The sequence below is a fragment of the Ochotona princeps genome, chromosome 4 (genome assembly GCF_030435755.1).
Source record: "Ochotona princeps isolate mOchPri1 chromosome 4, mOchPri1.hap1, whole genome shotgun sequence".
Taxonomy (NCBI): domain Eukaryota; kingdom Metazoa; phylum Chordata; class Mammalia; order Lagomorpha; family Ochotonidae; genus Ochotona; species Ochotona princeps.
The window spans coordinates 2,962,507-2,984,010 of record NC_080835.1 but is presented as its reverse complement, the minus strand read 5'-3'; the positions used below and the strand labels follow the sequence as shown (position 1 = coordinate 2,984,010).

Below are 21,504 nucleotides of genomic sequence, written 5' to 3'. Positions count from 1 at the left end.
CCAGAGATCCCCCATCGGCAGCAGGTTCACTGTTGTTTTTTTCTCTGCTTTTAGTTACTTTTAACTAAATATTGAGGAGTAGCATCTTAGCAAAGAGCAGGTGTCAATGCAGCTTACAGGCTGCAGGTGGAACAGGGCAGGCTGTTGGAGAAGGGCTCAAACAATGGGCTGTTTAACCCTGGAAAGCACTGTTCAACAAAGCAAAACATAAATAATAAATAAATAAATAAAATCAGCCTGTTACAAACAAGACAAGAAAGCGTCCTGTTAGATGACTCATTTCAGCCTGCTAGACCACAAGTTCTCAGAGAAATGTGAATGAATTTGAACGCTTAGCTGGCCAGCATGCTTGCTTCCTGTAACACCTGGGCGTCCACCTCAGGCCCAGTCACACCCCCGTGTTTAAGCGCACACTCAGACGCTGTGCCAGGGAGCTAACATACAGAGGCAGAGTGTTGCTACGGGCCGCAGCACAGCAGGTATGCCCCGGAGGGCAGGCAGTTAAACAGGGACTCCTGTGGCTTATTTCCTGGAGGTGGTTCAGACACTGTTGCCAAGGTATAGATTCCCTGGTGCCCCTGAACTCACCGCATCTGTGCTGCTGGACTTTGGACCCATGGCATCACGTGCTACGTCAGTCCTGCATGGGCTGAAAAAACAATCCAAAACCCAAAACCTCAACAAGCATAAAGAATGCCAACTTTGGGACCCAGCGTGATGACTCAACGGTTTAATCCTCACCTTGCATGCGCTGCGATCCCATACAGGCACAGTTCTAGTCCTGGCTGCTCTACTTCCCATCCAGCTTGCTACTGTGGCCTGGGAGAGCAGTAGAGGATGGCCCAAGCCTTGGGACCCTGAAGGAAGCTCCTGGCTGTGGTCACTTGGACAGTAAAGCAATGGGTGGAAGATCTTTTTCTGTCTCTCCTTCTTTCTGTAAATCTACCTTTCTAATAAAAATAAATGAATCTTTTTTTAAAAAAAGCAATGTTAATGTAATTCTATTCCTCAACAAAATTCTGCCCTTTGTGGGGAGTGGAATCCCAGACCACACAGAATGTTATGATAAATTTCAAAAATAAAAATTTAAAAAAAATTCTAACAATTTGATCACTTAGAAAATTCCACTCTTAATAATAATCCACCCCCCCCCGGAATCAATAATCTACTTAAAAAACAAGGAAAATGGATAAGACCACCCATGCAAACAAACTAGCATACAAAATACAATTTTCTGGCATTTAGCTGGCTTTCTTTTTTAAGATTTACTTTTAATGGGAGTTCCAGAAGCTGCAGAAAGAGAAACTGGAATTAAAGGTGTATTCAATGAAATAATAAGTGAAAACTTCCCTAATCTGGAGGAAAACTTGGAAAACAATAAAGACCCAACAGTGACCCTCCAAAAAAAGCGAACTTCACCATGACACATGATAATCAAGCTCTCTTCAGTTGAACATAAGGAAAAAAAATCCTTAAATGTGCACATGAGAAAAATCAAGTGGCCTATAGAGGAACTCCAATCAAATGCCCAGCTGACCTGTCAGAGGAAACACTGCAGGCCAGGAGAGAATGGAGTGACATATTCCAGACTCTGAAAGGGAAAAAATTTTAGCCCAGAATAACGCACCCTGCAAAGCTCTCCTTTGTTTTTGAAAATGAAATAAAATTATTCCACAATAAAGACAGACTCCAAAGATTTGCCTCTTCTAAACCTGTCCTATAACTAATACTCAAAGATGTTTTTGTGAAAGAAGAAAGAAATAGCAACCACCAGAAACAAAGGCAAATGTGGAGAACATCCCACTAAAAGGCTAGCAGAAGACTCAATCCAAGAATAGCCCATTGCTAAGATGACAGGACCAAACTGCCACCTATCCATGTTAGCACTGAATGTAAATGGCTTAAACTCATCAGTCAAACATCATAGCTTAGAGAACTGGATCAAAAAACAAACCCATCTATCTGCTGCTTGCAGGAGTCACATCTCACTAACAAAGATCAGAGGAAACTGAAAGCAAAGGATGGAAAAAGATATTCCAAGCGAATGGTAAGGAAATACATGCAGGGGTAGCCATTCTTATATCAAATGATATAGACTTTGATGTGAAAAACACTGAAAGAGATGACCATGGACATCACATCATGATCAAAGGATCCATTCACAAGAAGAGATCACCGTAATAAATGTATACGCGCCAAATGTCAAAGCATCTAGCTACGTGAAACAAATATTAATGGTTTTAAAGGGAGAAATAGATTCTAATACAATAAGAGTGGGGGACCTTAATACCCTTTAACATCAGTGGAAAGATCAAAGAGACGGAAACTAAGCAAAGAAACAACAGAACTCACCCAAACTCTAGAGCAGATGACTTGCTGATATCCACCAACCCTTTCATCCTGAAGACAGAGAATACACTTTTATTGGTGCATGAAACAGTCTCCAGAATCGACCATGTTATAGGCCACAAAACAAGCCTCAGCAAATTTTTTTTTTTGCAAATAAATTACTTTTATTGCTGAATTTCCCATTGACATCATAGAAATATTTTTAAAAACACGGAAATTATACAAATTATCTGAGAGACCAACAGTTAACCATACTTTATAAAAAAAAATACAAAAGTGACGTTAGAAATTCTTTTGGAAAAAAGTGTATCTTCTAACAGCAAAGAAATATGAACCAGACAATGCATGGCACAAATACAGGACTACAGGAGTACTGACTCTCCCACCACCTGGAGATCATTGTCTGGGCCAGGAAATAGATTCTCCTGGAGCAGCACACGTTTGTGTTTGAACTAACCTGTCTTGCCTCTGCCTCTCTATTCCAAGAAAAGAGTTAAGATTATACTGCTGCGGGAATGAAATACTGTGTGTGAATTTTGGAGAACTCAAGTGTCCTGCTCCCCTAGTACCCGAAAAACCGAACAGTACAGAAACGGCTTTGGCACTTTAACCCTTAAACTCCATCCAAACCTAGAGATTTGAATGTAGCCTCACATGATTTTTTTTAATATCATGTCATCTCTATACTTTTTATGTACATTATGTATATATATAATAATAAAACTCCTTCATTTTAAAAATTTGATGCAAACAGGCCCAGATTAAATCTCTCCATTAGCAATTCACTGAGATAGCTTCTATCTCGATTCTTGTGTGGTTGATTTGTTGTTGTTTGTATCTGTTTAAGCTACCTTCCGGGATTGAGTTAAGGCGCTAGTATAATGCAAATGGTACAGTCATCTCTTTTCAGGCTCCAATCACACACCAATGGTTTTTTCTTTCGAAGCTGTTTCTCCTTGTTGGATGGATGTAGTGTCTTGCCTGGGTAGTCCATAGATATAAATGGAAACACATACAAGAAGTGTTATCTGTAATCCAAACAGGATCGCTGAAGCAATGGTGGAAAGCACAATGGAAAACCCTTTCATGATGTTGTCGGTGTGCTTTCCCACCACCGAGGTGTAAAGGCCTCCAACACTTGCCAGAAAGATAACAAACCAGACATAATGTGTGTAACCATAGAAAAATCCTTTTTCTTTAATTTCAGCTCCGTCTGACAAGTAGACACCAACTAATGTCACAGCAATCCCTGATAGATACATTCGAATGTTTCTCACCCCAAGGGAAGTGTCTGAACCCTTTAAAACTTTTTCAAAATACACTCCAGCAAATCCTGAGCACAGAACAGCAACAGCTATGGCGCCAAACCCTAGTAATGGAGTCTGCTCCACCACAACTTTTGTAGCTTGGGCTGGTTTCCACTGTACAAGTGTGACTCCGCCACACAGCATAAAAACTGAAATCCACTGTCATTTACTGAGTGTCCTATTTAACATTAAAACAGTGCATAAAGCAGTACAGGGAGTCTTCAGTTGGTAGGTCACCTGGCACACTGCTGCATCCAGATTGCTAAGGGCTAGGAGAGCCATGTTGTTCTGAACAGCATGCACTAGTGACGGCACACTTAACTTCATCAGTTGCTTGGGACTCCCAAAAACATTTTCACATAAAGATGTCTTGAATCTACCCAGACTACCAGTTTCTTCAGCTAAAAGTCCCACACTTAGCAGTGACTTTACAACTTGTGTCCTACACACCGCTGCGGTTGAGGAGTCGCGCTCTGTACTTGTTGTTCTTGTATACCCTAGAGCTATGGTGCACGCTGCGGCCACCAGAGGCGTCACTGTCAAGCAGTATAACTTGAATAGTAAACTGACATTTCCCCACTGCTCATGCCCTGGATATGCTTAACCTCCAGTCTTCACATTCAAGTTAAATGGAGATTGTCACTTTTTCCATAAAGGACCTAAAATATTCTTGGATTCAACCAACTGTTATCTGTCCTGGATCAGCCAAGAGTCAAGGTGCCAGTGTAATGGGAACACCTGACCAGAAATAGCAAATTTTTAAAAAATCAAAATTACACCATGCATCTTCTCAGACCATCATGGAATGAAGCTAGAGACCAAGAAATCAAAACACCCAGGAATGCTTGCAAATACATGGAGACTGAATAATATTTTACTAAATGAGAAATGGATTAGAGAGGAAATCAAAGGGGAAATTTCAAAATTGCTTGGAACAAATGAAGGCATCAACACAACATATCAAAAAGTTAGGGGGGCCCGGCGGTGTGGCCTAGCGGCTAAAGTCCTCGCCTTGAATGCCCCGGGATCCCGTATGGGCCCCGGTTCTAATTCTGGCAGCTCCACTTTCCGTCCAGCTCCCTGCTTGTGGCCTGGGAAAGCAGTCGAGGACGGCCCAATGCATTGGGACCCTGCACCCACGTGGGAGACCCGGAAGAGGTTCCTGGTTCCTGGCTTCGGATCGGCGTGCACCAGCCCGTTGCGGCTCACTTGGGGAGTGAATCATCGGACGGAAGATCTTCCTCTCTGTCTCTCCTCCTGTCTGTATATCTGACTATAATAAAATAAATAAATCTTTTAAAAAAAAGGGGACACAATTTAGGGAAAGCTCATCTTAATCAATGCTTATGTCAAGAAACTAGAAAAACACCAAGTAAATGAGTTAACCTTACAGTTAAATAAACTAGAAAAACAGCAGTAAAGCAATCCCAAGATTAGTAGGGAAAAAAAAAAAGAGAAATCAGCAAAATAAGGGAGGAAATAAATCAAACACAGACCAAGAGAACTGTACATAAGATCAATGATTCAAAGAGCTGGTTCTTTGAGAAAATCAACAAAATAGACTCCCCACTAGCCCAACCAATAAAAAAAGGAGGGAGAAAATACGTATCAATTGCATCAGAGATGAGAAAGGAAATGTCACAACAGATACCCCAGACATACAGAGAATTATTAAGGACTATTGCAAGCAACTGTATGTGAACAAATCAGAAGACCTAGAGGAGATGGATAGATTTTAGGGCACATACAATCCACCAAAATTGAATCAAAAAGCAATTAGCAATCTAAATAGACCTATAACATGGACTGAGATTGAATCGGTAATCAAAGCCCTCCCAACCAAGAAAAGTCTTGGACCAGATGGCTTCACTGCTGAATTGTACCAAGCGTTTCAAGAGGAACTTAACCCAATCCTCTACAATCTTTTCCAAACAATAGAAAGAGAAGCAATTCTTCCAAACTTTTTATGAAGCCAATATCACCTTAATACCAAAGCCAGATAGAGTAACAAGAGAAAAAGAGAACAACAGACCGATATCCTTGATGTACACAGACACAAAGATCTTCAGTAAAACACTAGCCAACAGGATCCAACAACACATTAGGCAGCTCATTCACCCGGACCAGGTGGGATTCATCCCAGGCATGCAGGGATGGTTCAACATCCACAAATCAATACATGTGATACATCACATCAACAAATTGAAAAATAAAAAACATATGATCCTCTCAATAGATGCAGAGAAGGCATTTGATACAATCCAACACCACTTCATGCTGAAAACCCTTAACAAGATAAGCATAGAAGGAACATTCTACAACACACTCAGTTTACGAAAAACCCAGTGCCAGCATCGTATTAAATGGGGAAAGACTGGAAGCCTTTCCAGTAAAATCTGGAACTAGACAGGGACGTCCACTGTCACCACTGCTCTTCAATATAGCATTGGAAATCCTTACCAGAGCTACTAGGTGAAAAAAAAAAAAAAAGGAATCCAAATTGTAAATGAGGGGCTGACTGAAATCATCTATCTGCAGATGACACGCTTCTCCTCACAGAACCAAAAAGTCAGTCAAGAGATACCAGAACTCATAAGAGACTTTGGCAGGTTAGCAGGATGCAAAATTACTGAACACAAATCGATGGCACTGGTATACACAAATAATTCTGTGGCTGAGAAAGAAATGGTAAGTACAGTCCCCTTTAAAATAGCGGAGAGGAATCTTAAATACTGAGGAATTAAGCTAACTAAAGATGTGAAAGACCTCTATGATGAAAACCATAAAACATTTAAAAAGGAAATAGGAGAAGATATTGAAAAGTGGAGAAACTCACCATGTTCCTGGATTGGCAGGATTAACATTATCAAAATGATCATATTACCAAAAGTAATATACAGATTCAATGCAATCCCAATCAAAATCCCAACAACATTCTTCTCAGAAATAGAAAAAATGATGCAAAAGTTCATCTGGAACCACAAGAGACCACGAATAGCAGAAGCTATCCAGAAGAATAAAAATCAAGCTGGGGGATCACAATTCCTGACCTCAAAACATACTACAGAGCAGTGGTCATCAAAACAGTCTGGTACTGGTACAGAAACAGAGGAGATCAATGGAACAGAACAGAAACACCAGAAGGGAGCCCACACATGTATAGACAACTAATCTTTGACAAGAAAACTGAAAACAATCCAGGGAAAAAGCCTGGTCTCTTGAAAACATGCTGTTGGACAACTGGAGAGCAGCGTGCGGAATTAAGAAACAAGAACCACACCTGTCACATTATACAAAAATCTGCTCTAAAGGGATCAAGGACCTAAAACTACACCCAGAAACCACCAAACTATTAAAGGAAAACATAAGAAATACTCTCCAAGAAATAGGAACGGGGAAAGTCTACTTAAAAAAGACGCCAAAAGCTCAGGCAGTGAAAGCCAAAATGAACAAATGGGACTACATCAAACTAAAAAGCTTCTGTACAGCAAAGGAAACAATTAACGAAGTGAAGAAGCAACCAACAGAATGGGAGAAAATTTTTGCAGACTAGACAAGTGACAGGGGACTAACATCTAAGATTTTTTTTTATAATTTTTTAAAGATTTATCTATGTATTTTTATTGGAAAGGCAGATGTACAGAGAGGAGGAGAGACAGAGAAGAAGATCTTCTGTCCGATGATTCACTCCTCAAGCTGCCACAATGGCTGGAGCTGCGCCGATCCAAAGCCGGGAGCCAGGAACTTCTTTCCGGGTCTCCCACGTGATTACAGGGTCCCAAGGCTATGGGTCGTCCTCGACTGCTTTCCCAGGCCACAAGCAGGGAGCTGGATGGGAAGTGGAGCAACCGGGATTAGAACCGGCGCCCATATGGGATCCCAGGTGCATTCAAGGCAAGGATCTTAACCATTATGCTATCATGCCAGGCCCCAAGGTTTACAAAGAGCTTCAGAAACCCAGGGACAATAAAAACAAAATGAAACAACCAAAAACAAACTAAAAACCAAAAAAACAAAAAAACCCACAAAACCCTGTGAGAAAATGGGCAAAGGAAATGAATAGACATTATTCAAAAGAACAGACTCAAGTGGCTAACAAACATATGAAAAGATGCTCAGGCTCCCTAACCATCAGAGAGATACAAATGAAAACCACATTGAGATGCTACCTAACTCCAGTGAGACTGTCCAGTGAGACTGGCCTACATTCAGAACTCAACTAACAACACCTGCTGGCGTGGATGTGGGGAGAAAGCTACACTCCTTCACTGCTGGTGGGGGTGTTGGCTAGTACAATCCCTGTGGAAATCAGTATGGAGAGTGCTTAGAGAATTGAAAATAAACCATATGGCCCAGCTATCCCACTCCTAGGAATGTATCCAGCAGAAATAAGGACTACATATGAGAAGGGGAACTAAATCCTACATTTACAGCAGCACAATCTGCAATAGCAAAGACTTGGAAACAAGCCAGATGCCCATATAAAGGAGTGGTTAAAGAAACTGTGGTATATCTACTCCAAGGAATATTCAGCCATTAAAAGAATGAAATTATACTATTTACAGCTAGATGGTCCCAAGTAGAGACCATTATGCTCAATAAAGCAGGTCGATCCCAAAAAGACAACTGCCGTATGTTCTCTCTAATATAAGGAAACCATCATGCAAATTGGATTGTATAGTGCTGGAGTAATGGAGACTACCATAGCCAGACGTGAAGACACAGTGTAACATGCATCCCTACTCCCAAAGGATGGGCTCCCAATGAAACCGTTGAACATATCTGGACAATGGGATGCTGGGCTGACACTGTCTGTACCAGCAATGTCAGGGCACACCTAAACAGCAGACTGATGAAATTGTAACTCCTTACGAAACAACGTACTGTTGTGATAACATGGGGAAAGATCAGTCGGGGGTGGGAGTTGGTGGCTGGGAGGGGAATCCCAGACTATACAGAATTGTATGATAAAATTAAAAATTAAAAAAAATTAAAGATTTACTTTTTATTTGAAAGGCAGAGTTCTAGAGAGAGCAAAAGTGAGACAGAGGGAGTCTTTTAGAATCTGGTTCACTCCTCCAATGACTGCAATGGCAGGGCCTGGGTGAGGCTGAAGCCAGGAGCCAAGAGCCTCGCCTGGGTCTCCCACGTGGGTGCAGGGACCCAAGGCTTTGGGCCGTCCTCCACTGCTTTCCCAGGCCACAAGCAGGGAGCTGGATGGGAAGTGGAGCAGCTAGGACTCAACTGGATACTCATATAAGATGCTGGCGTTCTAGGTGGTAGTTGTATCAGCTATACCACAATGCTGGCCCTGGATGGCTATTTTGATATTCTTCATAACAAATTTACATTTTATATTTGTTCTTCTATTTTAGATGACTAATTCTTCCATTTCCAGGCAACCATTTAGTGGTACTTGCAAAGGAAAGCCTCATCAGTGACACAAGGCAGAAAATGGAACTGTTTGGAAATTGAGCAAATAAAATATCTTAAAAACTTCCTCCAAAATTGCAGCTAAATAGTACTGGCCGTCTGAGCAGGTGACTTTTCTCCCACACTCATGAGGCTTGGTTTCCTGGGCTTGGCACATGGCGACAGTTCCGCCTGCCAACTCCAGCCAATGGCAACTGTATTAACTGTATCAGTGTGCTGGCTCAGGTGCCTAATATATGTATATCTTTAAAGATTTGGGGGAAGGGGTGGAGCGACTGTGAGTTCGTGCTGGCTGGGACCACCCCACTGCCACTGCCACATATGCGCATAAGGAGGGAGCCTGCCTTGCTAGGAGCCAAGGAACTGGGGAAAGGTCAGAACAGGGGCCACTGTATGCTTGTTTGGCATATAAAAAATGATTTCTTGGGGATTCCACAGACCAGGCCACTGTACCCCACAGGTAATTGAGGGAGCTGAGATGAATTAAGTCAAAAGGGGAAATTGAGAGGGCTTGCTTGGCTCAGGTCAAGGAACCTGCCCTCGTGCACAAGAGCCAGGGCTGAGGACAGACCAGGCCAGGCTAGGTCACAGTGACTTCTGGAGCTTGCAGGAGCTGGGACTGAGAGCAGACCAGGCCAGGCTAGGTCACAGTGACTTCTAGAGCTTGCAGGAGCTGGGACTGAGGACAGACCAGGCCAGGCTAGGTCACAGTGACTTCTGGAGCTTGCAAGAGCCGGGACTGAGAGCAGACCAGGCCAGGCTAGGTCACAGTGACTTCTGGAGCTTGCAAGAGTCAGGGCTGAGGACAGACCAGGCCAGGCTAGGTCACAGTGACTTCTGGAGCTTGCAAGAGCCGGGACTGAAAGCAGACCAGGCCAGGCTAGGTCACAGTGAGTTCTGGAGCTTGCAAGAGTCAGGGCTGAGGACAGACCAGGCCAGGCTAGGTCACAGTGACTTCTGGAGCTTGCAAGAGTCAGGGCTGAGGACAGACCAGGCCAGGCTAGGTCACAGTGACTTCTGGAGCTTGCAAGAGTCAGGGCTGAGGACAGACCAGGCCAGGCTAGGTCACAGTGACTTCTAGAGCTTGTAGGAGCTGGGACTGAGGACAGACCAGGCCAGGCTAGGTCACAGCACCGTCTGTTCGGGGGAGGGTCATGGGAAGCTTCAGGCAGCTCCAGGTAGAAGCAACGCTGACTTTTCCAGAAGGAATGCTTGAGCGAAGGGCAAGCAGCATCCACAGCCAATCAAATGGTAACTTTTTCTTATCTGAGGAATAAAAGCAAACCACAGGCTGTGACTGACCAGCAGATCTGCCTCAACAGACAAGCAGTGCTTGCGTGTGAACTCCAGAGCCGGGCCTTGCAAAGCCCAGCTGCAGCCCTCCCCGCTCAACACGGTAGAGACTGTTTTATCCTAACAAAATGCAAAGGGGGTACAAGTAGTCAAGGGCTGGACCGCTCCAGCCTAATGGGGCTTTGGATCTCTCAGCACACACCTGGCTGCTTTCCAGCCCATCAGACAACGTTGTGCAGTGTCTTTGGTGTCCTGTTGTGTCCCTCTGGTGACGTAGTGACACTCTCAGCAAAGCCCATGGGACTGCACTGATGGGCATGGGTCGCCGTCAGACCGCAGCTCGCTCAGTTCCTGCTCAGCAGCGCAGCCTCTGCAGAAACCCCAGGAGGCACTCCGTGAGCAGGGTGGTGGCTTGGAGCTGCTTTGCTGACAGTCAGCACTTTCGCCCTCAATGCTTGGCCTCTCTATATTGGTCTAGCATCTGATCAGCCAACACACAGTACTCCCCAGACAGGTCTCTGTCCACTGGGCTGCGCTGGGCACCCCCAGAGCCCTTTGCTCCTCTCCGAATGACAATCAGGTCCCCAGAGGGATGGTGTTCTTCCTCTAGTAAAAATGTGGGGACCAGGATTATGGCATAGCAGGGAAAGGCACCCCGTGCGATTCCAGCTTCGCAGATGGGTGCCTGTTTGTGTCTCAGATGTGCCACTTCCAACCCAGCTCCTTGTCAATGGCCTGGGAAAAGCAGTGGGAGATGGCCTAAATGCTTGGGCCCTGACACAACTGACAGAGATCCGGAGGAAGCCCCTGGCTTTGGCCCGACTCACCCCTGGCTGTTACGGCCATCTGGGAGTCCACCAGCAGCTAGAGGACCCCTGCCCCTCTCTGTAACACTGACTTGGACATTTACAAAATCTTCAAAAGCCATGATAGGGAGCGGCCCAGACCAGGCCAGGGAACAGTACCCAGCAGCATATATTTGGTGTAGGTTGGGGGCAAACCAGGTAGGGCCAGTTCACATTGCCCGCTGGCGATTCTGAGCACCAGAATGGAGTGTGGGTCGGGCCAGGTTCGGTTGCAACACATGCAACCCATGAGGGTTGGACTAGGCTGTAGCCCCCACCAACTTGAGCTGAAATTGGGGGTGGGTAGAGCTGGGCCAGGCTATAACACCCACTTCAAAAGCCGAGGTGAGGCAAGCCATGGCAGACCGGGCCATGACACCCAACCAGCACACGCGAGACCTGGTGGAGGTGAGAAGGGGCAAAGTCGTTAGTGGGGTTACATGGGGCTCCTTGCTGGATCACCATTCCCACTGGAGACCATGAACTGGGGTGGTGGCAGACCAGACTGGGCAGGGCTGCAACACCTGTAGGAGCAGTGGACAGCAGACCAGGTGCACATGGAGGACATGGCAGCACACTGGAGCCTGCAGAGGACACCTGGTACCGCAACAGAGGACAGAGCAAATCGATCAACTACCCCAGCCATTGTTGGCAGTGAATACCTGGGCAAACGGAGACTCTAAGGTGGACCACGGCAGCCAGCGGATTCTGGAGATTTCATCATGCTTGGAGTGGTGAGATTGGCAGCGACTCAGAACAGTTGAACTATTGAAACCACTTGAGCAGTGCCCTTGGAACATGTCCCACACTGCGGACTCCGGGACTGTTGGGAGGGTGGGAGTGGCTTCTCCCTTTATCTTCCCCCTTCCCCCAGATACACGAAAGGAAAAAAAATGTGAAAAAAAATGGTCTTACCCACTTTCCTGTAACCGTTGATACTTCAAGCCCTAATCAACTATGTAAAGATCATCAAAATTAAAAAAATTTTTAATTTTCAAGAAATATTTTTGATGTGGGTCCAGTGCGGTAGCTCAACGGGCTAAGCTTCCACCTGCAGCAATGGCATCTCATATGGAAGCAGGTATGAGTCCTGGGCACTCCACTTCTTCTTTTCTTTCTTTCTTTTATGAAAGAGTTATTATTAATTTTTATTACAAAGTCAGATATACAGAGAGGAGAGACAGAGAGGAAGATCTTCCCTACGATGATTCACTCCCCAAGTGAGCACAACGGCCAGTGCTATGCCCATCTGAAGTTAGGAGCCAGGAACCTCCTCCAGGTCTCCCACGCGGGTGCAGGATTCCAAGGCTTTGGGCCGTCCTCCACTGCTTTCCCAGACCACAGGCAGGGAGCTAGATGGGAAGTGGAGCTGCCGGGATTAGAACCAGCGACCCATATCGGATCCCGGGGCATTCAAGGTGAGGACTTTAGCTGCTAGGCCACGCCGCTGGGCTCATGGGTACTCCACCTCTAATTTGCTCCCTGCTCATGGCCTGGGAGAAGCAGTGGGGGGTCCTTGGGCCCCTACACCCACAAGGAGACCCAAAAGAAACTCGGGTTGATTGTTTCAGACCAGTCCCACTCAAGGTATTGTGGCCATTTAGGGAGTGAGCCAACAGATGGTTTTCCTCACTCTGTAACTCTGCCCTTCCAATAAAAAAAAAAATCTTAAAATATTTTAATGACAGGTTTCTTTCTTTTGCTAGTGGGCAGTTTCCAGAAAAGACGCTACGTGGGGCACTGGCATAGTGGCACAGCATGTTAAGCCACTACGTGCAACATTAGCATGTAATGCGGGAGCTGGTTCAGATCCCAGCTGCCTGTGAATCGCATGGGAAAGCAGAAGATGGCCAAACGCTTGGGTTCCTGCCACCCTGGGGAGGGTGACAGACCTGGGTGGACTTTGGCTTCCTGGCTTAGGTGTGGGCCAGCCCGGGAACGGTAGCCACGTGGGGAGTAACCACAATGTGCAAGATCTCTCGTGCTCGCTCTTCCTCCTCTGTGACTCTACCTTTCAAAAGAAGCAAGCAGTGTTTTTCAAAGGAGTGGCTCTCTAAGCTGGCCCTTCTCGAGTCAGTTCATGTCCAAGTCCTTTGAAGATGCTTCTGACGTCCTCAAGGGCCAGCCACGCTGTGCGCCTGTCCCCATGGCTCCCTCTGCTGCCTAGGCAGTCCTTTGTGCCGGACAATGGCTGGGCAGCTCTGGGCCCCAGCAGTATCAGAGGTCCCATCTGGGGGCTGGTGAGGTGGCTTGGCAGGCGAATCCTCCACCTGCCAGCGCCGGCACCCCACATGGGCGCCAGCTTTAGTCCAGGGGGCTCCACTTGCTCATCTAGTTTACTGCTGGAACATAAGTCTTCATTTACTGAAGAGATACAACCAGTGTGGCTTCAGGGCCACAAGCACACGCATAATTTAAAACGACAAGACAAGGTCCCAGGTAACGGCAACCACACCCACACACGGCCTCCAAGTATAATTTCCGGATACGCTCCCACACTAGCACCGGCCCACTGAGCGGGAAGGCAGTGTGCGGGCAGCCCAGGAGCACACGTGACAGACCACGCTCCATGTCCCTGCTGGCCACTGTATCTGTGACAGTGGTCAGAGCAAAGACCCGCAGGTCAGCCCTGCTGGGACCCAGGTGCCATCAGATGGCCCAGCCTGCGTGGCTCCTGACTCCCCGCACAGCCACGGAGCACGCACACACGCCAGCCTTCCCAGCAGCACTGACCAGACGTGAACCCTAACACCTCTACCAGCCAGACTCAAGGTGACACGCACCTTACAGGGCAGGAAGGAGTGCGGGCAGCCACTTCCTGCAGAGACCAGGCCAGTGCCCGCCGCCTCCTAACTGAGCACATGCACGGAAGGGCGGTTGATGGCCCTGTATCCTTACCCAGACACGGTGTCTTTGGGGGGTCCTGGGAGAGCTGAGCTGGAGGGGAAAGCAGACCCGCTGACGACCGTTGGCAGGGCTCCATGATCAACCTGGGCGAGGTCAAAGGCAAGGGCATGGGGTTAGTTTGGTTTTCGAGGTTCTAGCCAGCCAGCCCTCCAGGCGGGAGGTTCCATCAGAGAGCAAAAGAAACCCGAGAACAACACACAACCCCACCCTCTAAGGCCCACAGTGGGTGCAGCAGGCCGGCCACAGGCAGATGCGCTCAGTGGGTGATCATATTCCATGTGAGGAGAGCAGAGGAGGGGGCTGGGGACAAGCGTGGGGAGGGCAGGTGTCCGTGTACACACAGCGGTCCCAGCTGCACGACAGGGGACAGGCCAAGCATAGTCCTGAGCTACATGAGGGAGTGGGCAGCACAGGGAGGACAGCCCACGCGTGGGCAGCAGCAGGCCCAGGGGATGGCCAGGTCAGCAGGGTGGTGACAGAGCACAAGGGAGGGTGGCAGCAAGTCCAGGAGGAGCAAAGGCTCCGAGTGTTCCTGTACGGGAAGGGACAGAGGGGAGGGAGGGACAGGGGAGAGCCGGTGAGGGTGCTGCCACACCATCTCGGTGAGCAGAGGGCGGTGGGCAGAGCTGCCCAGGCTGAGAGACTGAGGCACAGGGTGAGCCGGGGGCGGGGTGTGTGTGAGGGAGAGGAGCCCCGAGGGCCCTGGGACGTGGATTCCCCTCTACGGAGACGGTGAGTGCCCCACACATGGCCTCGGATGCCCAGGGAGACACAGTGAGCCCCGGTGAGCTCCCTGAGGGCGCCCTGGGCAGCAGGGATGAGGTGGGGTGGCTGGGGAGACAGCGCTCAAAGCCAGGAAGAGGGGGGCCTGGGGGAGGGAGCGTCAACAGGGCTGCAGGTGAGAAGGGAATCCCTGCTTCCCTGGAGGCTGGCTGGGCAGGAGGGAAGAGGTGTCACACTGTGCACAGCCAAGTCCTGTGAGCCCCACTGTGCGCACCCGGCGGGAGGTCGCTGCAGGTCCCCAGGACATCCTCGGCACCATCCCCGCCATGGCCGGCTGCCCGCGCCACCACCAGGCCCCCTGGCACCCAGCTTCCTGTCTACATGTTCTCCCTAGCTCCTTGACTGGGTGTGTCCTCACATTCAGCTTCCCTGCACACTGTGACCCCAAGAGGTTGTCCCAGCAGGCCGTGGGCTGCGCCCCTGGAGACCCTGGCCTCCCTGCCAGACCCCACTGCCTCTAGTGCTTGGAGCCTCCCACCTGAGCGATGTGTGACAGACACCTGGGACACAGGCGTTAGCAGGAGGGGGTGAGAAAGGCAAGCCCCTCACCCCACCCAGCCTGGGATGCAGACCACCTACAGCGAAACCCTGCCCTGTGCCCATGGCCCCAGCACAGCCTGAGAGCCCCCCGAGGGTGCCCCTTCTGCCCTCCCAGGCCGCAGGGCACTGCTCAGGGAAGTCACGGGCTGCATCGAGTTGCCCCAAGAGAGACACGTGCAGTGGATCTGCAGCTCGTGGCCTTTGCTCTGCACTCCTTGGGGGCAGTGTGGCAGGGCAGGAAATGGGATTGTACCTGCTCTATGCCAAGAATTGCCCAAACCCCAAAATTGGTGAAATTGTTTTCCCAAAAGTAGCAGACCTCAGACGGGCACTTGGAGCCTGATCTGTCCTTCAGGTGTGTGGGTGACAGCAGGGGACAGCGTTGGTCACTTCTGAGCTTCGTCGTCCTGGCTTGGCCAGACCAGGGCTGGCATGTGGGGAGAAGCCCCTGGGCCCCCACTGTGCTCTGTGAGGGGGTGTCTGGCCTCCCACCGCGAGTCCTCAACGTCCTGTGGGACCACACAGTTAATGTGGGGGTGAAATGGGGACAGGGAGAGGGTGAGTAGGATGCGTGCTGTCAGAGGGCTGGAAGGCCGAGGGACAGAGAGGGAACGCTCAGCTGTGACTTACCCAAGCCATCTCTGCCTGCTGTGCCCGGCGCTCTAGCAGGAAAAGACCCCGACAGTGCCGCTTTGGGCCGTGCGTGTCTCTGAGCAGCCTCTGTGCGTCACGCTCACCAGAAAATGGATAAGAAATGCGAACTGGGCAAACGGAGGGCACGGATCATGTGTGATTGTGCCGTTGCTTTCCAGACTGGGAAACAGCAAAGTGTCTTCTTGAAAAATGAGCCATAGTGGCTGCCAAGGAGACTTGCAATGGTGAGACCTCACTGCTGTGCCATCACTCATGGTTAAAGAGCAGTTTCCGTTTATACAAGTCACTCATTGGAATTTCTGATTTCCAGATCAACACTTCTAACGATAATAGCTCCCTGGCCATTTCCACGGCCCGCCGCCTGACGGCTGGGCCATGGTCACTCTGCTCCCCCCTCACCTCCTCTGGGGCTGCGCTAGGGCAGCGTTCTCTTGCTCTGGGCATCCTGTGCCAGGTGGGCCTGCTGCGGCCGGGGCTGCAGAGCCTGGAGAGGCGTGTGCAGAGCGGGACACGGCTGGAGAGGCTCGTGCTGCAAGCGCTGCGATGAGAGAACCTTTCCTCTCTGAGTCCACAGTCCACCCTTTGCAGGTGAGTGTCCTGCCTGTTTCAAGTTCTGTGCCAGCTCACCTCGAACCCGCTTGGGTTCACACAGGGAGGGTGCGACACACAAAACAGAACCATTAGAGCCAGTGTGTGGTGCTGCATGTCAGTCTACAGCCTACAGAGCTGGCATCCCTCATGCGCACCAGTTCTAGTTGCAGGTGCTCCACTTCCAATGCAGCGCACGCTGCGGGTCCGGAAAGTCGCAGGAGAAGGCCATGCCACGTGCTGGCACCGCTGCAGCCCCGGGAGAGCCGCGAGCAGTGCTGGCTCTGATGCACCTTTGCAGCGATACTGCAGAATGGTGCTCTCTCTCTGTAAACCCGTTTTTCAAACAAATAAAATAAAATCGTTTTTGTTAAAGGGAATACAGCCCTTGGCATTATATGTATTGTCTGTATGTTATGGTATAATCCAGGACGGCCTAAAGCCTTGGGACCCTGCAATCACATGGGAGACCCAGAAGAGCTCCTGGCTCCTGACTTCAAATCAGCTCAGCTCTGGCTGTTCTGGTCACTTAGAGAGTGAATCATTGGATGAAAGATCTTCCTCTCTGTGTATCTGACTTTCCAATAAAAATAAATAATAAATCTTTTTAAAAGGAATTAATAGAGACATGCTCAGAGCCAGGTGTGCTGGCTAGTCCTGGGGCGGGGTCCCAGGGGTGGGGGTCCAGGCGGCACAGCCCGGGTGCCAATGGCACTGCACAAAGCCCTCAGGCTGCCCAGCAGTGCAATCTATAGAGCGCACGTGAGGACCTTCAAGGCTCAGCCCAAGCACCTGCCCTGTGACTGACCAGATCTGGGCTGGTTAGAATCGACCAATGCATGAGAGCTGGTGAGTACGCACACTTAAGCTAGGGCTGGGGGCCTACCTGGCAGGGCTAGATCACAGTGTGTGCCAGTGAGAGTTGGGTCAGGGAACTGGGAATGCTAGGCTGGGCCATGGCACTAGCCAGCACGTGAGGGAACTGGGTCTGGGCACAGATTCTGTGGGGGATGTGTGGGTCCACCCCTGTGGAATTGCAGTTTCCACTGGTTTGCTTGGGACCTGGGGTTCCAGGCTGAGCCATGCACGACCATTGAGCTCTCCAACCCTTGTCGGTACTGGGGTTCAGTACAGGCTGGGCTGGTCCAGGCTGCTGTACCTGCAAGCACACACATGAAACACAGTGGAGGGCCGGGCCATGACATTCACCATTCATACACAGGCCAGGACAAAGAGGGTAGTCTGTGACCAGTAATGGCCTAACACCCACTGGCACGTGTGAGATCTGGGCTGGGGGGGAATCTTAGGCCATTCGCCTGGTGGGCCGTTGGTCCCACTGGTAAGCAAGAGAAGCTTGGGAAACTCCTTTGTCAGGGTGCAGTCCCTGAAGGTGAGCACAAGAACCAAGCAGACCGAGCAGGGTAGCTCCACCCACTGGCAGGTGCGTGAGCTGATTCTGGAAGGGGATGGACGGGCAGGGTCAGGTTAACCTTAGCTCACTTGCAAGTGCAGGAGCCAGGCTGAAACGTGGGGCATGCCAGGTGAGGCTATCACATCTACTGATCTGTATGAGTCAGAGATGGGATCAAACTGGGCAGGGCCAGGCTGTAACACTGACCAGCAAAAGTTGGGACTGGGGAGGGTTGGGACAGGCCAGGCTATAGTATCTGATGGCAAAGGTCAAGACGGGATGGGCTAGGCTGCTCTGTGTCAGAGCAACCGCTGGCATGCGCAAGATCTGGGGCTGGGAACAGGCCTGGTTGGGAGCTTAGGGGACGTCCCAGCTAGGTTGTGGTTCCCACTGCTGAGTGCAAGAATAGAATGGGGTCGGCAGTCTGGGCTGGACATAGCTGCAGTGTCCCTCAGCACTGGCGTGAACTGGGTCTGGGATGCGACACACTGGGCTAGACTTCAGTACCTGCTGAACAGGTCTAAAACGGGCTGGGCTAGGTCTGGTTCCTACTGAACCATGCTAGAGCTGTCAGGGTGTGGGTCAGGTGTGGCTGGACTCTAACACCCAACAGTAAGTACGGATCAGGTGTTTGCAAGGGCAAAGTTCCTGCCAGGACAGGAGGTGGACTAAGTCAGCCTGGGCCAAGGACCCACTGGTGTGTATAAGATCTGCCACTGGGAGGAGACCCGACAGAGAAGCTTGGGGAGCTCCTCTGTCAGGACGCAGTCCCTGCGGGTGAGCACAAGAACCAAGGCAAGGGGCAGCCCAGACCAGGCCAGGTGACAGTACCTGCCGGTATATGTGTAGGTCAGATCTGGGGACGGGCCAAGCCTGGCCAGTTCATAACACCCACCAGCAGATCTGAGAACCAGGACGGGGTGCAGGCCAGGCCAGGTTGGGCCACAACAGCAGCCTGTTCACATTAGGGCCGGGACTGCGCCTGGTTGGATGGTAGCACCTGCCAGTGTGAGCTGGAACAGAGGGCAGACTGGGCTGAGCCAGACTACAGCACCCGCTAGCAAATGCCGAGGTAAAACGGAACATACCAGACTGGGCCACAGCACCCACCAGCACATGTGAGACCCAGGGGTAGAAGGTGAGCCTGGTAGGGGAGCAGTGGGGACTCCCCTGCTGGGCCTCTGCTCCTGTTGGTAAGCATAAGAGCTGGGACTGGGGGCACTCCAGGCTGGGCAGGGCTACAGTGCCTGTTGGCCTACATGTGAACTGAGTTAGGGGGCGAACCAGGCTGGGCTAACCAATTATATCCACTGGTACAGGCATGAGCCAGAGTAAGGGCAGGCAAGTTGGGCTTTGCTGCAGCATCAGCTGGCAAGTGCTGGGACTGGGAGCAAATCCTGTCGAGCTAGACTGCGGAAATGCCTGGACAGTACAAGATCCAGGGCAGGGAGTGGGCCCGTAGGAAAACTGTGGGCACCTCTCTGACGGGCTGTAGTTCCCACTGTGAACATGAGGACCAGGACTGGGTGTGGGCCTGGCTGGACAGGTGGTGGCACCTGCTGGCATGAGTGTGGGCTGCAGGGTGGAGTTGGTTGGGTTGAGTTAGGCTTCAATGTCCAATGATGTGTACGAGATTTGAATGAGATGTGGGGCAGGCTGGACCAGTCCACTGCACATGGTGGCAGGCACAGGAACCAGGGCTGGGGGCCGGTCCAGCGGGGGTTATTGGGGGTTGCTCTGACTGGGCTGTAGCTCTCCCTGGTATACTTGAGGGTTGAGCATGTGGTGGGCAGGGCAGGGCTGGGCTGCAGCACCTACTGGTTTGCAGAGAAAGGCAGGCAGAACAAATTGATCAACTACCCCAGTGAAGCTTGACAGCAAATTTCTAGGCAAATGGAGACTGAGGTGGACTATGTCAGCCAAGAACCTTGGAAGGACTTCCTCATCCTTGGAACGGCGGCATGTCAGAACTATCAAAGTCACTGGAGCAGAGCCCCCAGAACCTGCTCCACCTCAGGCACCCCAGGCCGACATTGGGTAGCCGTTCCTCATCCCCGGGTACTGATGCTGTGGAAGGCTGGTGGAGGCTTCTCCCAGAGAGGACGCGGTCTCTGGGCTCGGGATGTTACACTCCAACGAGGGAAACCCAGAGCGATCAGAACGAGCCCCCCAGAGGCAAATGCAGTAGCAGGCACCGCGCCCCGGGTCGAGGCTTCAGGTCACCCCGACCTCGGCTCTCATGCTCGGGGGCCCAGACCTGCACCTGGAGGATAAAGCCACACACTTGCTGGGCTGGCTCTCCAGGCCTTCTCGGTCGTAGCCCTGGGCCCTGGCCATTGGGAGACCCTGCCCTGCCCCCAAGTGGGTGCTGCCATCCCTCGCTAGGCCAGGGGTGTCATGCCGCTCCCTCTGTTGACCCGTGCCTGGTCCTAGGAATGCTCTGCTCCCACACCTGCCATCCTGAGTAGAATTGCACAGAGGTGATTACCAGCATATGCCAGGCCAGAGCTCAGGGCAAACTCATCTCCATGTAGCTCCTTGTTGACGTCTGCCAGTTTTTTTTTCTTCCAGGATTATTTGTATGTTTTTTTATAAAGATTTTATTATTATTATTGGAAAGCCAGATATACAGAGAGGAGGAGAGACAGAGAGGAAGATCTTCCATCCGATGATTCATTCACCAAGTGAGCCGCAACGGGCCGGTGCACGCCGATCCGATGCCGGGAACCAAGAACCTCTTCCGGGTCTCCCACGCAGGTGCAGGGTCCCAAAGCTTTGGGCCGTCCTCGACTGCCTTCCCAGGCCACAAGCAGGGAGCTGGATGGGAAGTGGAGCTGCCAGGATTAGAACCGGTACCCATATGGGATCCCGGGGCTTTCAAGGCAAGGACTTTAGCCGCTAGGCCACGCCGCCGGGCCCATTTGTATGTTTTTAATATCATTCATAGGCCAACAAGGTTATCAACTTAAAAATTAGCTTAATGTGTCTGGGAAAGCAGTACAGCATGGCTCAAATCCTTGGACCCTACACCCACATGGGAGACCCAGCACACGCTCCTGGCTCCTGGTTTTGGGCTGGCCCAGCCTCAGCCATTGCAGCCATCGGGGAGTGAGCCAGTGATGAAATATGAATTCATCTCTCCTCTCTCTGTAAAACTGCCTTTCCAATCAACACAAACAAATCTTTTGAAATAATCAGCTTCCTTTAGATTTATTAAAGTTTGAGTTCCCCGCGGTCACCTCAGTAGAGCGAACCTTGTAAGACCCCTGGACCGGCCATTCTCCACCGTGCTAACCTTCAGCTAGGGCCTCATCTCCAGAAACAAAGAGCTGGGCGTGTGTGGGGCCTCCGAGCCCTCCGCTAAAGGATTTCCCGGTTCCCTCATCTACAGGCT

At 50.3% G+C, this 21,504-nt stretch overlaps 1 pseudogene; it reads right to left on the bottom strand.

The window, feature by feature from the left end:
• Nucleotides 1–3,023: 3,023 nt before the first annotated feature.
• On the bottom strand, nucleotides 3,024–15,185 carry LOC101517776 (CMP-sialic acid transporter-like; annotated as a pseudogene).
• Between the last annotated feature and the right edge of the window lie 6,319 nt (nucleotides 15,186–21,504).